At 34.1% G+C, this 13,214-nt stretch overlaps 1 pseudogene; it reads left to right on the forward strand.

Moving 5' to 3' along the window:
• The window catches only part of LOC113058812 (eukaryotic translation initiation factor 4 gamma 1-like), a 35,479-nt pseudogene that overhangs the window by 16,194 nt on the left and 6,071 nt on the right, over window positions 1-13,214 (forward strand).

Genomic DNA, 13,214 nt, shown 5'->3' on the forward strand with positions numbered 1-13,214 from the left:
TTTTCCCCCCTTCGTACAGCATATAATTTTTTCCCTTTTTTGTAGTTTTAGTTTACTTTTAGTGATTTCATTATACAGTCTTTTTAAATATATTTTTTGCTTTATTTTTGTTTCTGTTTTAGTTACTTGAGTCGTTCAACTTGAAATAAAATTACAAAGTTTAAGTATTTTAAGTTACATTTATTTTTTAGCTTAGTTTTATTTCAAATTTCAGCCGTTTTAATTCTAGATAACAATGACAACGAAACATTTCAAGTGTTGCCACAAGGGGAGCTATAACACACATGAACATAAACTGCTTTTTGTTTTGTTTTTCAGTCAGTCGTACAGAGCAACAATTCCAAGAAAATCTTTGAGCAAGTTTACATCTAGCTACCTAAATGATAACATCTGGTTTAATAACATTTAAAGGAAACTCTAGCGCCCCCTTGAGGTCTGGAGGTTTGATACCATCACAGTAACACATTTTAAGTAAGATTTCATGCATTTGAAATCGCATACTCTCAGACTAAGTGTTTAATTTGCGACCGTTAAAAAAACTCTTGTTTTCCATGTAGAATAAATGTAATCCGGATGCACTTCGTTTTATGAATACATTATTTTGTTTCGCCTATGTAGTAAGGGAGTACACAGCTGAAATGGTACACCAACAGTTAGTGTTTGCATAATTGCATGAGAGTCTGTTTCTGGCCTGGAGCTCTTTCCTCGCTGGAGTTTGTTTTTATATCAGGGTTACTGAATGCTTGATGTCTCTTTGATTTCATAGTGCATTTATCTTCATGCTCAAGTCCGTGTTTGTGTGTTTGCAGTTGTTTCTGTGCCAAAGAAGAAGAGAAAAATGAAAGACCTGAATAAGAAGGAAGCAGGAGATCTGCTTGATGCCTTTAAAGAGGTCTGTGAAAATTTCTTTATATTCAATTATAACAAAGTAGTTCAAGGCCCGTTCATATACATTTTATGCAAAGTGATTTGCATTGCTGTGAGCGATGTGAATCAAAGACTAAACCATTTCTGGGCTTTAATGAAAGTGAGCTGTTGTCTTGTTTTAAAGCCCACACCACCTGAGCCAGAGGCCACACCCCCAGTGAAGGCGGGGCCAGAGAGTCCCGCCCCAGTGGCCCCACCCCCTGCTGAAGAACTGGAGGAGACTTGGGAGGAGAAAGAAGATAAACTTGATGCTGAAAACATAAAACCAGAGAGTCCCACCCAGAGCTCACCCACCAAGCAGAAATACCAGTACAAAGAAGGTAAATCAGCATCTGAGACACTATTTTAATAATAGCACTTACCAATTATATTATATTCGTTTTTGTTTAATAACAATTAATTTTTAAATATTTTATTATTTTATGTATTATTATTTTATTTTTTGTAGGGCCACAATTTTATGTGTCAATTATATTTATTTATTTATTTATTTATTTTCATCACTAAATTGAAAGTTTGACAATAAAAACATCTTTATATTTTTATATATACACATTATTATTATTATTATCATTATTATTATTATTCAGGATTATTGTAAATCACTTAAACTTCAACCATAAAAAAAAAAAATCATTACTGTAAATAAAATGAAATTAATAAAAAAATATTTAATTTAAATTGATGTATTAAAATAATTAAAACTGAAATAAAAATTATTATAATGATATTGACATTTTTAACAAATACTAAGAAAAATAAGAAAACGAATTACTAAATTATTTCAAAATAAAATACAAAAATAAAATAATATAAAAATAAATTCAAAATATTATTAAAAACTATAATTGTATCTCACTGATGCTAAAAATAGTTCTGATTCAAATCCGAAACTTATACATGTAAATATGTATAAACGTATACACATATTCATGCATTGTTTACATTAATTACAAAATTATTAATTCAAAATAATTTCATAATCATTTTAAAGCCCACTCTTCATTTATCCTGGTAGGAAAAAAATGTCCAAAGAAAATCATTGTTCAAAAGTCCTTGTTTCCCGCAGAGCAATGGAAACCGCTGGACCCCGAGGAGAAGAAGAAATACGACCGAGAGTTTCTGCTGGGCTTCCAGTTCATCAGCGCCAGCATGAACAAACCTGAGGGTCTGCCGCAGATCTCAGACGTGGTGCTGGATAAGGTATCTGAAGCTCACACACACACACACACACACACACCTGATGCACTGACATGGCTTTCTCTCTCTGCAGGCCAATAAAACTCCTCTGCGGCAGCTGGATCCGAGTCGTTTGCCCGGAATGAACTGTGGTCCGGATTTCACGCCTTCGTTTGCTAATCTGGGCCGTCCATCAGCCGGGGGGCGTGGCCCGGTCAGTTACATCACCGGAATGCATGCTTTTATGTTTATTTTTCTTTGATATATGTATATATATATATTGATACACTGCAGTTTTTAATGTAAATAGGCAACATTTTATTTCAGAGATATGCATTTAAAAAAGTATCACCTGAATGTATTGAAGTATCTATTATTATATTTTTTGTCGTGTTGATGTTAAATGTCTTTTATTGCTTTTGGGGAATTTTGTTAATTTTAGACTTGCTATTGCTTTGTTTCTCGCATTAACAATTTTATTAAATTAAAATGTTAGTAAAATAACTTATTTTAATTATTTGTTTGATATTTAATTATTTGTTTAATATTTTATTATATAATTAAAAATAAATTGTGTACTATTTTTAAATTAATATAAAATATAGTAAATAAAACAAATTATAATGTATTATTTTAAGTAATTTTTTATGGCGTTGGTGGTGGAAAAAATGATAAATGAAGAAAAGAAAATAAATGAATTATTTACAATTAATTTTAATAAAATAAATGAGAATTTTTTTTTTTTTTAATTTCTATTTTTTTAACGATAGCCTTACTGCTGCCATGGTACTAAAACATTAAATAAAAATGTATTAATTAAAAATAATGCATCAGTGAATTTTTAGGAATATCCTTGCTGCTGAAATGGCATTCAAAAATTTTATAAATAATGTATTTAAATTATTAATTTATTTTTTAATGATAGCCTTGCTATAAATAAATAAATAAATAAACTTGCTTTAATTAATTTAAATAAATTCGTTTTTATATATATAACACATTATAGATAATTTAATTATTTTTTCATTAACAATAGACTTGCTGAAAATGAACTAAACTCTAAATATATATATATGTTTATACAGTATATGTATATGTTAGTATAATGCAGGTGTTTCTGTGTCTCACCAGCCGTCCGGTCTGAGCGGTCCTCGTCGTTCAGGTCAGGGTCAGCGCGGGAAAGAGCCGAGGAAGATCATCGCCAGTGTTTCTCTCACTGAAGACGTTCAGCTGAATAAAGCAGAGAAGGCCTGGAAGCCGACGGTGAAGCGCAGCGGTCGCCCCGAAGAGGACGAGCCCAAGTTCCTGAAGACGCAGGAGCTGTTCAAACGCGTGCGCAGCGTCTTAAACAAACTGACGCCGCAGATGTTCCAGCCGCTGATGAAGCAGGTGACCGAACTGAGCATCGACACAGAGGAGCGTCTGAAGGGAGTCATCGACCTCATCTTCGAGAAGGCCATCTCTGAGCCCAACTTCTCTGTGGCGTACGCGAACATGTGCCGCTGCCTGATGGGGGTGAGTGTGAAGAGCAGCTCCTGCAGCGGCCCGTGTGTGTGTGACAGTGTTTAATCGTCTGTGTCTCGCCGCAGCTCAAAGTCCCCACCTCAGATAAACCTGGAGTCACGGTCAACTTCAGGAAGCTGCTGCTCAATCGCTGTCAGAAAGAGTTCGAGAAGGACAAAGATGATGACGAAATCTTTGAGAAGAAGCAGAAGGAGCTGGATGCTGCTACCGGGGTATGAACAACACACACACACACAACACACACAGAGACACACACACACACACACACACTCAAACTCACACACACACACACACTCACAGACACACACACACTCAAACTCACACACACACTCTCTCAAACACACACACACACACACATACACACACAAACTCACACACACACACACACTCACAGACACACACACACTCAAACTCACACACACACTCTCTCAAACACACACACACACACACAAACTCACACACACACACACACACACACACACACACACACTCAAACTCACACAGACACACACGTTCTCAAACTCACACACACTCACACACACACACACACACACTCACACACACACTCAAACTCACACACACATACACACACATACACACTCTCTCAAACACACACATACACACACTCAAACTCACACACACACAAACTCAAACATACTCAAACTCACACACACATACACACACAAACACACACAGACACACACACACTCAAACACACACACACACACACACACTCTCTCTCAAACACACACACACACACTCTCTCAAACACACACACACACACTCTCTCAAACACACACATACACACTGTCAAACACACAGACACACACACACACACACAAACTCACACACACACTCTCTCAAACTCACACACACACACACTCTCTCAAACACATACACACACGCACACTCTCAAACACACACATACACACTCTCAAACTCACAGACACACACACACACACACACACTCTCTCAAATACACACACACACACACACACTTTCTCTCAAACACACACATACACACTCTCCAACTCAGACATACACACACACTCAAACTCACACACACTCAAACTCACACACACTCAAACTCAAACATACTCAAACTCAAACATACTCAAACTCACACAAACACACACACAAACTCACACACACACTCTCTCAAACTCACACACACTCTATCAAACACACACACACACACACTTTCTCAAACACACACATACACACTCTCAACCTCACAGACACACACACTCAAACTCACACACACATACACACACAAACACACACATACACTCAAAATCACACACACACACACAAACACACACACACTCTCTGTCAAACACAACACACTCACTATAAAATATACAAAACAAGAACTATTACTTTTTGTAAAATGTCCCTGTGAAGTAAGACTATTTAAGGCTTTTATATTTTATTGTTAAAAAAACAATAATTATTGTTATTATTTAATAAAAAATATAACTTATTATTATTGTTGTTATTATAAAAAACTAAATAAATACAAATTTTGTAATATTACACTGTAATAATGAAACAAACATTTATTTTTTATTTTTACTGTATTAGTATTGCTTTTGTTTTACTGTTTTTTTTTTTTTTATATATTATTATAAATCAGTATAACTATTGTTATTATTATGAATAAAAGTATGAAACCGAAAAATAAACACCACAATATTTCATTGTAAAAAATATTTATTTCTAGTAAACTAAAATTACAATGCTAATATTTATGTATGGCTAATGTTAAATGTTAATTCCTGGGGAAAAAGGAAGAGAAGCAGAGGTTGAAGGAGGAGCTCGAGGACGCCAAAGACAAAGCCCGGCGACGGTCGTTAGGTAACATCAAGTTCATCGGGGAGCTGTTCAAGCTGAAGATGCTGACGGAGAACATCATGCACGACTGCATCGTGAAGCTGCTGAAGAACCACGACGAGGAGAGTCTGGAGTGTCTGTGCCGCCTGCTGTCCACCATCGGGAAAGACCTGGACTTCCAGAAAGCCAAGGTGATGCTCCTCACACCACATTTCCTGCAGAAACCAGAGCAGGAGTCTGCTGTATTACTGTGTGCTCTGTTGCAATCATAGTTTATAAGCATGTGTGTGTGTGTGTGTGTGTGTGTGTGTGTGTTTATAATAGTGTAATGTATATTACATTTCCAATATAATTATTTAAATGATGTAAATGATTAAAATATATATCGAAATGTAAAATGCAAATATAAATTATATAATAATAATAATTATTATTATTAACAATAATATTGTGTTTTGCGTTGCTATAAATTATGTATAACTAATATATTTCTATATATGTGTGTGTTTGTGTGTATATATGTGTGTGTGTGTGTGTGTGTGTGTGTATATATACATATATTTTTTTATTGTATTGAATCAGTTTAAAAATAAAAAAGTGCTAAAAAAACAATTACGTAAATTATTGAATATAAATATATCTATTTATATTTAGGCATATATTCAAAAATGTATAATTATAGTTTACATTGCTTTGTGTGTGTGTGTATATATATATATAATTTATAATTTAGCATATATATTTGAAAAAAATATTGTAGTTAACTATAAAAGCACTTGCGTTGCTTTAAATAAAATAAGAATTAAATTATATACATGTAAATATCTAAAATTTAAAATTATGTATACATTTAAAAAATATTGCAAATAAAAAAGTTATAAATAAAACGGAAACAAACAACAAAGTTAATGTAAATAATGAAATATTTACAAATAAAAGCTAATTCAAAGGCAATAAATAAATTTTTATTTTTCTCTTTTGCAGTTGTATTTATAATTTTACTATATATATATATATATATATATATATATATATATATATATATATATATATATATATATATATATATATATATATAAGATTATTTAAATGTATTATTTAAAATATTTATTTCAGTAATCTATCCTTTCAGACTCGTGCTTAAGTTCTGCTGTTTTTATTTTTTATTTTCAGCCCCGAATGGATCAATATTTCAACCAGATGGAGAAAATTATCAAGGAGCGGAAAACTTCTTCCAGAATCCGCTTCATGCTGCAGGACGTTCTTGATTTACGACGGGTAAACCACGACGGGGATTATTTACTTCCTCATTAATGTTCCACATTACAGTCCACACTATTCTAAATAAAATGTTTGGTGTAAACATAAATCTGATGAAATTTGATTAAAAAAAATACAGTAAAAATTTTGAAATATTATTAGAATCTAAATCCTCTGTTTTCTGTGTGAATCTGTGTTAAAGTGTAATGTATTTCTGTGATGCTCCGCTGTATTTTCAGCATCATTCCTCCAGTCTTCAGTGTCACATGATCTTCAGAAATCAGAATAATATGATGATTTATTGCTCAAGAAACATTTCTGATTATTATCAGTGTTGAACACAGTTGTGCTGCTCAATATTTCTGTGGAAACTGTGATGCATTTTATTTTTCAAGATTCACAGATGAAAAGAAAGTTCAAAAGAACAGCATTTATTAGAAATATAAATATTCTGTAACATTATAAATGATTTCTGAAGATCATGTGACACTGAAGGAGTAATGATGCTGAAAATAAAGCGGAGCATCACAAAATAAATGTAACATTCACACAGAAAACAGATATTTAAATTCTAAAAATATTTCACTATTTTTACTGTATTTTTGATCAAATAAATGCAACTTCAGTGAGCAGAAGAGAATTCTTTATTTTTTTTTTTAAATCTTAAGATTCCACAATTGTTTTATTTAATTTCAAGTTATTTCATTTTTTTTTGGATTATAATAATATGAAACTATTTTTACTGTATTTTTTATCAAATAAATGCAACCTAAGTGAGCAGAAGAGACTTTTCTTTTAATTTTCTTTTTTTTTATCTTAAGATTCCAAAAATACTTTACTTAGTTTCAAGTTATTACATTTCTTTTTAGATTATAATAATATGAAACTATTTTTACTGTATTTTTGATCAAATAAATGCAACCTCAGTGAGCAGAAGATACTTTTTTAAATTTTCTTATTCTTCTTTCAATTTATTTATTTTTTAATCTTAAGATTCCAAAAATTATTTACTTCGTTTCAAGTTATTAATTTTTTTGTAGATTATATTAATAATAAACAATTTTTACTGTATTTTTGATCAAATAAATGCAACCTAAGTGAGCAGAAGAGACTTCTTTCAATTTATTTATTTTTTAATCTTAAGATTCCAAAAATACTTTACTTAGTTTCAAGTTATAACATTTTTTGGTAGCACTTTATTTTACAGTCCTGTTCCTCATGTTCATACTATGTACTTATTATAGTAATTACAATAACTATGTAATAACTAGGTACCAACCCTGAACCCACTCCTAAACCTAACCCTACCCCATGTAGTTACCTTGTATTACCAGAACTTTCTTAGATAAATACACTGTACACTATACACTATAAGCACATGTTAGTACACGTACTGTAAAAAAAGTGCAACCAATTTTTTTTTTTAGATTATAATAATATTAAGCAATTTTTACTGTATTTTTATCAAAATTTTCACTTAATTTCAAGGTTTTTTTAATTATAATAATAATAATAATAAATAATACAATTCTTTCTGAGCTCGTTCTCTCTGCATCCCTCAGAATAACTGGGTCCCTCGGCGAGGAGATCTGGGGCCCAAGACCATCCAGCAGATCCACAAGGAGGCGGAGCTAGAGGAGCACCGAGAGCAGGTCAAAGTTCAGCAGCAGCTTCTTTCCAAGAAGGACAGCCGGGGAGGAGGAGGAGGGGGAGGAGGGGGGATGGGGCCCCGGGGAGGCCCCCCCACACCCGGTTCCCGAGGCAACCAGGCCCCTGATGACGGCTGGAACACGGTTCCCATCTCCACCAAGAACAGACCGATCGACCCGACGCGCCTCAGCAAGATCACCAAGGTCTGATTCACCTCCAGTGCATTCATTATTGATTATTATCAAACTCTGATCTATAAATAACAATAAGAAGGTTTTTCCATCCACTGTTTTCAACTGTAGCTAATATTATAATTATACCAAATTTTACTATAATGTTATTATATAAATGTGAGTGTTAACGTGGTGTTATTTATATTTTTAATCAACATTATATTTTTATTCTTTCTGTTTTTATTTGAATTTCAGTTTAATTTCTTTCTTTGAAATATCGGTGTGCTTTGGTCATTTTTAATAGTTTTTGATTAAAAAATAAATAAAATTAATAGTTTCTAGTTTTAGTTCGGTTCTAGTGCAGCAACCTAAACTTTTTAAACATTTCTGCTGCTAGTTTTCATCATTTTTAAAGTTAAAAATTGTTTTTAGATTATTTATATAAGTGTTATATTGTTAATAAATTTGAATTATTTGAATTATATATTATACAAAAATATAATTGAGTGGGGTTTATTGTGTTTTTTCAACTTAAAGATTGTAAATGTTTTAAAATTTACTTTTTCACTTTGCAGTTTTTTTTAAGATTATGAATATTATTTTAATTTATTATTTTATTTATTTCAGTAATTTAATAACACCCGCACGTTCACAGTTCTCTGACATCTTATTAATTTTTTTATTTTTTATTTAATTCATCTTTTGCTTTTCGTCGACTCACAAAGTCCCTGAATTTTGAATCGGTTTTTATTTTTTAAGTATTTTTTTTTTAAGTATTAGTGATTTTGTTGGGTTTATGTAATTTTTACTGCATTTTATTATTCATGTCTATATAGCATTTATTTATTTTTATTGCAGTTTTTTTTGTTATTTAAAGTTTAGATAAATAAAATACATTGTTTATATTTTATTTTTAATATGAGAGATATTATTTTATTTATTTTTTATACTACATCTTATTTTATTTCACTTAACATTTTTTTTTTTTTTGAATTTTTTTTTTTTATTTTAGAATTGTATCTGTTTAACAATCTGTCTTACACTGACCACTGCTGCTGTGTGTGTGGTGCAGCCGGCCGCTCTGGACTTCAGTAATCAGCTTCTTGCCCCCGGAGGTAAAGGCTCATGGGGCAGTTGGGGCAAAGGCAGCAGCGGAGGCTCCGGAGCCAAACCCAGTGACAGCAGTGAGTGTGTCACGCGTCTGATTCTGTTGTGCTCAGGAACAGACTCTGAGCTCTGTTTACATGTGTTTTCCAGCCCAGGACTCTGGTCGTACCAGCACTTTAAACCGCTTTTCAGCACTTCAGCAGCCTGCCTCCTCTTCATCATCATCATCATCATCATCATCCTCCAACATCAACTCTGACCGGAGGCTTCCTCACAGGTATTTTCAAATAGTTGCATCTCAGACAAATATTGTCCTCCGAACAAACCACACATCAATGGAAAGATGATTTATGCAGCTTTCAGATGATTTAGAAATCTAATTTTTCAAGAAATTTACTCTGGTTTAGTGCTCCAGGGTCACGTATAAAACACATGCAAAATATAAACGAAAACAGTAATGTTGATAAAATAACAGCGTGGTGACGTTTCGTTTTGTCGTTGTGTGTGTTTCTCAGGAGTAGTTCCAGTCGGGAGCGCAGCGATCGCTTCGACCGGGTCGCTGACCGCTACGATCGGCGTGATGACCGCGGATCTGACCGGATGGACCGGAAACGTCCCGCGGTCGGCCAGCGCAGCTTCAGCCGTGAGAAGGAAGAGAGGAACCGCGAGCGAGAGCATCGTCCCGCTGAGATGCTGCAGCGTGTTTCCAGCGAGAGAGAGCGAGAACCTGGGATCAGAGGTCAGAGGTCACGGGTTTAGTGACCCAAAGCATTGTGCAGTACAGGGTCATCAGGGTTATTTTGATTTCATTTAGAGGTCATTTTATGCATTATTTATTTAATAGTTTCTTTATTTAGGAGGAGTTATTTTTACTTGAACAATCTTAAGATCAGATCTTTGACAGGTTTGTTGTTGTGTGTTTAATTTGTAAGCAGTAAAGAGAGAGACTGTTCCCAATCCTCCACCTGTTTCCTCCAAACCTGCGCTGACGGAGGAGGAGATGGAGAAGAAGTCCACTGCCATCATCGAGGAGTATCTGCACATCAATGACATGAAGGTACACACACACACACACACGGCCCTCACAGTGTGGTCTGTTTGTGACGTGTGGTTCTCCTCCGCTCCTGCAGGAGGCGCTGCAGTGCATCGGTGAGCTGAGCTGCTCGTCTCTGTCTGTGTTTGTTCGGACGGGAGTCGAGTCGACTCTGGAGCGCAGCACCATCGCTAGAGAACACATGGGTTCACTGTTTCACCAGCTCCTCAAAACACACACACTGTCCACACAACAGTACTACAAAGGGTGAGACACGTCTCCATAGTGTGTGTGTTTGAATGTCTGTGTAGTTTCTGTTAACTTTTGTTTTCGGTCATTTTTATGTATTTATTTTATTTATCATTGATTGATACATTTTAGTTTTTGTTGATATTTTGATTCTATTTTTTAAAATGTATTTTTTGTCTTTTTTTTAATGTTTATATAATATGATTTGAGTTCATTGTTGTTGTTTTTTGTGTGTGTTAAAAAAATAAGTTTTATAAAAATATTTAAAATTAGGAAATATATATATATATATATATATATATATATATATATATATATATATATATATATATATATATATTAGGGGTGTAACGATACGCGTATTCGTATTGAACCGTTCGGTACGACGCTTTCGGTTCGGTACGCGGTACGCATTATGTATACCGAACGGTTCGTTGGAGTAATTAATTATATTTGGAAAAAAAAAAGAAAAAGAGAGAGAGATAGAAATATAATGATATGCGTTCAACAAGGTAGCCCAATAACCCAAACAACGTAACAGGCAACGCCCCTGACACTCCCGAAGAAGAAAAAAACACCCATCTTATATGTTTATGTTAGGCTACTCAGCAGGCGCTCGCTCACTCAGTACGCGCTGAAGGCTCGTTGCAAAATAGCCAATGCGTTTAACAGACTAGAAATGAGAAGATCCTCCAATAACCAACAGGTCTGGTGTTTGGGTGCACTTTGGATTCCCTTTAAGCTATAATGGTGATGGCAAGAGAGTGGTGGATAAAAAAACAACGGTATGTCGCATCTGCAACATGACAGGGTACACCAGCGGGAATACAAAAAAAAAAAAAAAAAAAACACTGGGATATATGCGTCAGTACTATCTGGGAAAAGACGAAAAAAAGGAGAAACATGCACGCAGCAAACTATCCCTGCAGCATTTAGACACTATAGCTTACAGGAAATCCAACCCAAACACCAGACCTGTTGGTTATTTTAGGATCTTATATTTCTGGTCTGTTAAATGCATTAGACATTTTGCAACGAGCCTTCAGCGCGTGCTGAGTGAGCGAGCGCCTTAGGGGCCGTTCACATATCGTGCCTAAAAACGCATGGAAAACGCTAAGCGCGTCTTTCTCCTCCTTTCCAAAGCGATCAGGCAGAAGCGCTCATGAGGCGTCTGTCTTTGCTAAGCAACAATGACGTGCTCTCTCCATGAGACGCGGAAATTTCAGCGAAGGATAAATGGATTTGCAGCTCTAAAAATCGCTTGCAGTAGCTCTGCTACTAAATTTATTTCAAAATTGCAATCCATATACAACTATGATCAGCTGTTCCTTCATCTTGGCTGAGCTCTCAACGTTGTTACGGGAAAGGATGAAGCTGATTGGTTGGTTCTTGTCACATGACCCGCGGTGCGCTTGCGGCATTCTGAAAAGTTGAGATGTTTTTACATTTTGCTGTATCTAAAACGTATCGAACCGAACCGAACCGAACCGTGACATCAGTGTATCGTATCGAACCGAACCGTGAATTTTGTGAACCGTTACACCCCTAATATATATATATATATATATATATATATATATAATATTATTTTAATAAATATAATATAATTGTTTAAAAATAGGTCAAACACACAATTCTTTATCATATTTATTTTATTCCTCAAATTTTTTTTTCAGTTCACATTATTTCAAGTAATAATAATGTTTAATGTTTTATGGTTCTAGTTAACTATAATAACTATATATAAATTAAGAGGAATGTTTTTATGGTGTTATATATTTTTATTTTTCAAAAAGGTTTAGAAATGCTATTTTTATTTTATTTTTCCTTTTAATTTTGTTAAAATTTTTTATATATATTATTTTTTTTATAGTTTTTATCATTATTATTTTAGAAGTTTTTTTCTTTTATTTGTCACGTTTTTTAATTTAATCTCAAATTTATTTTAAGAAATAAATGGGGGGATGGGTAAACATGTATATATTATAAAAATTTTATTTTAGAAGTTTTATAAATGATATTTTAATTGTATTTGTGCTCTGTGTAATGAATGTAATGCTGATGCGGCGCAGGCTGCTGGAGGTGCTGGAGCTGGCGGAGGACATGGAGATCGATATTCCTCACGTCTGGCTCTATCTGGCTGAGCTCATCACTCCCATGATGCCACGAGGGAGGGATTCCCATGGGGCCGCTCTTCAGGTGCGCCTGCAAACCAATACAGCCACACACAAACCAAGCAGTAAATGACCTCTGACCTCTTCACAGGGAGCTGTCTAAAC

Source organism: Carassius auratus, chromosome 40, assembly GCF_003368295.1.
Source record: "Carassius auratus strain Wakin chromosome 40, ASM336829v1, whole genome shotgun sequence".
NCBI classification, from domain to species: Eukaryota; Metazoa; Chordata; class Actinopteri; order Cypriniformes; family Cyprinidae; genus Carassius; species Carassius auratus.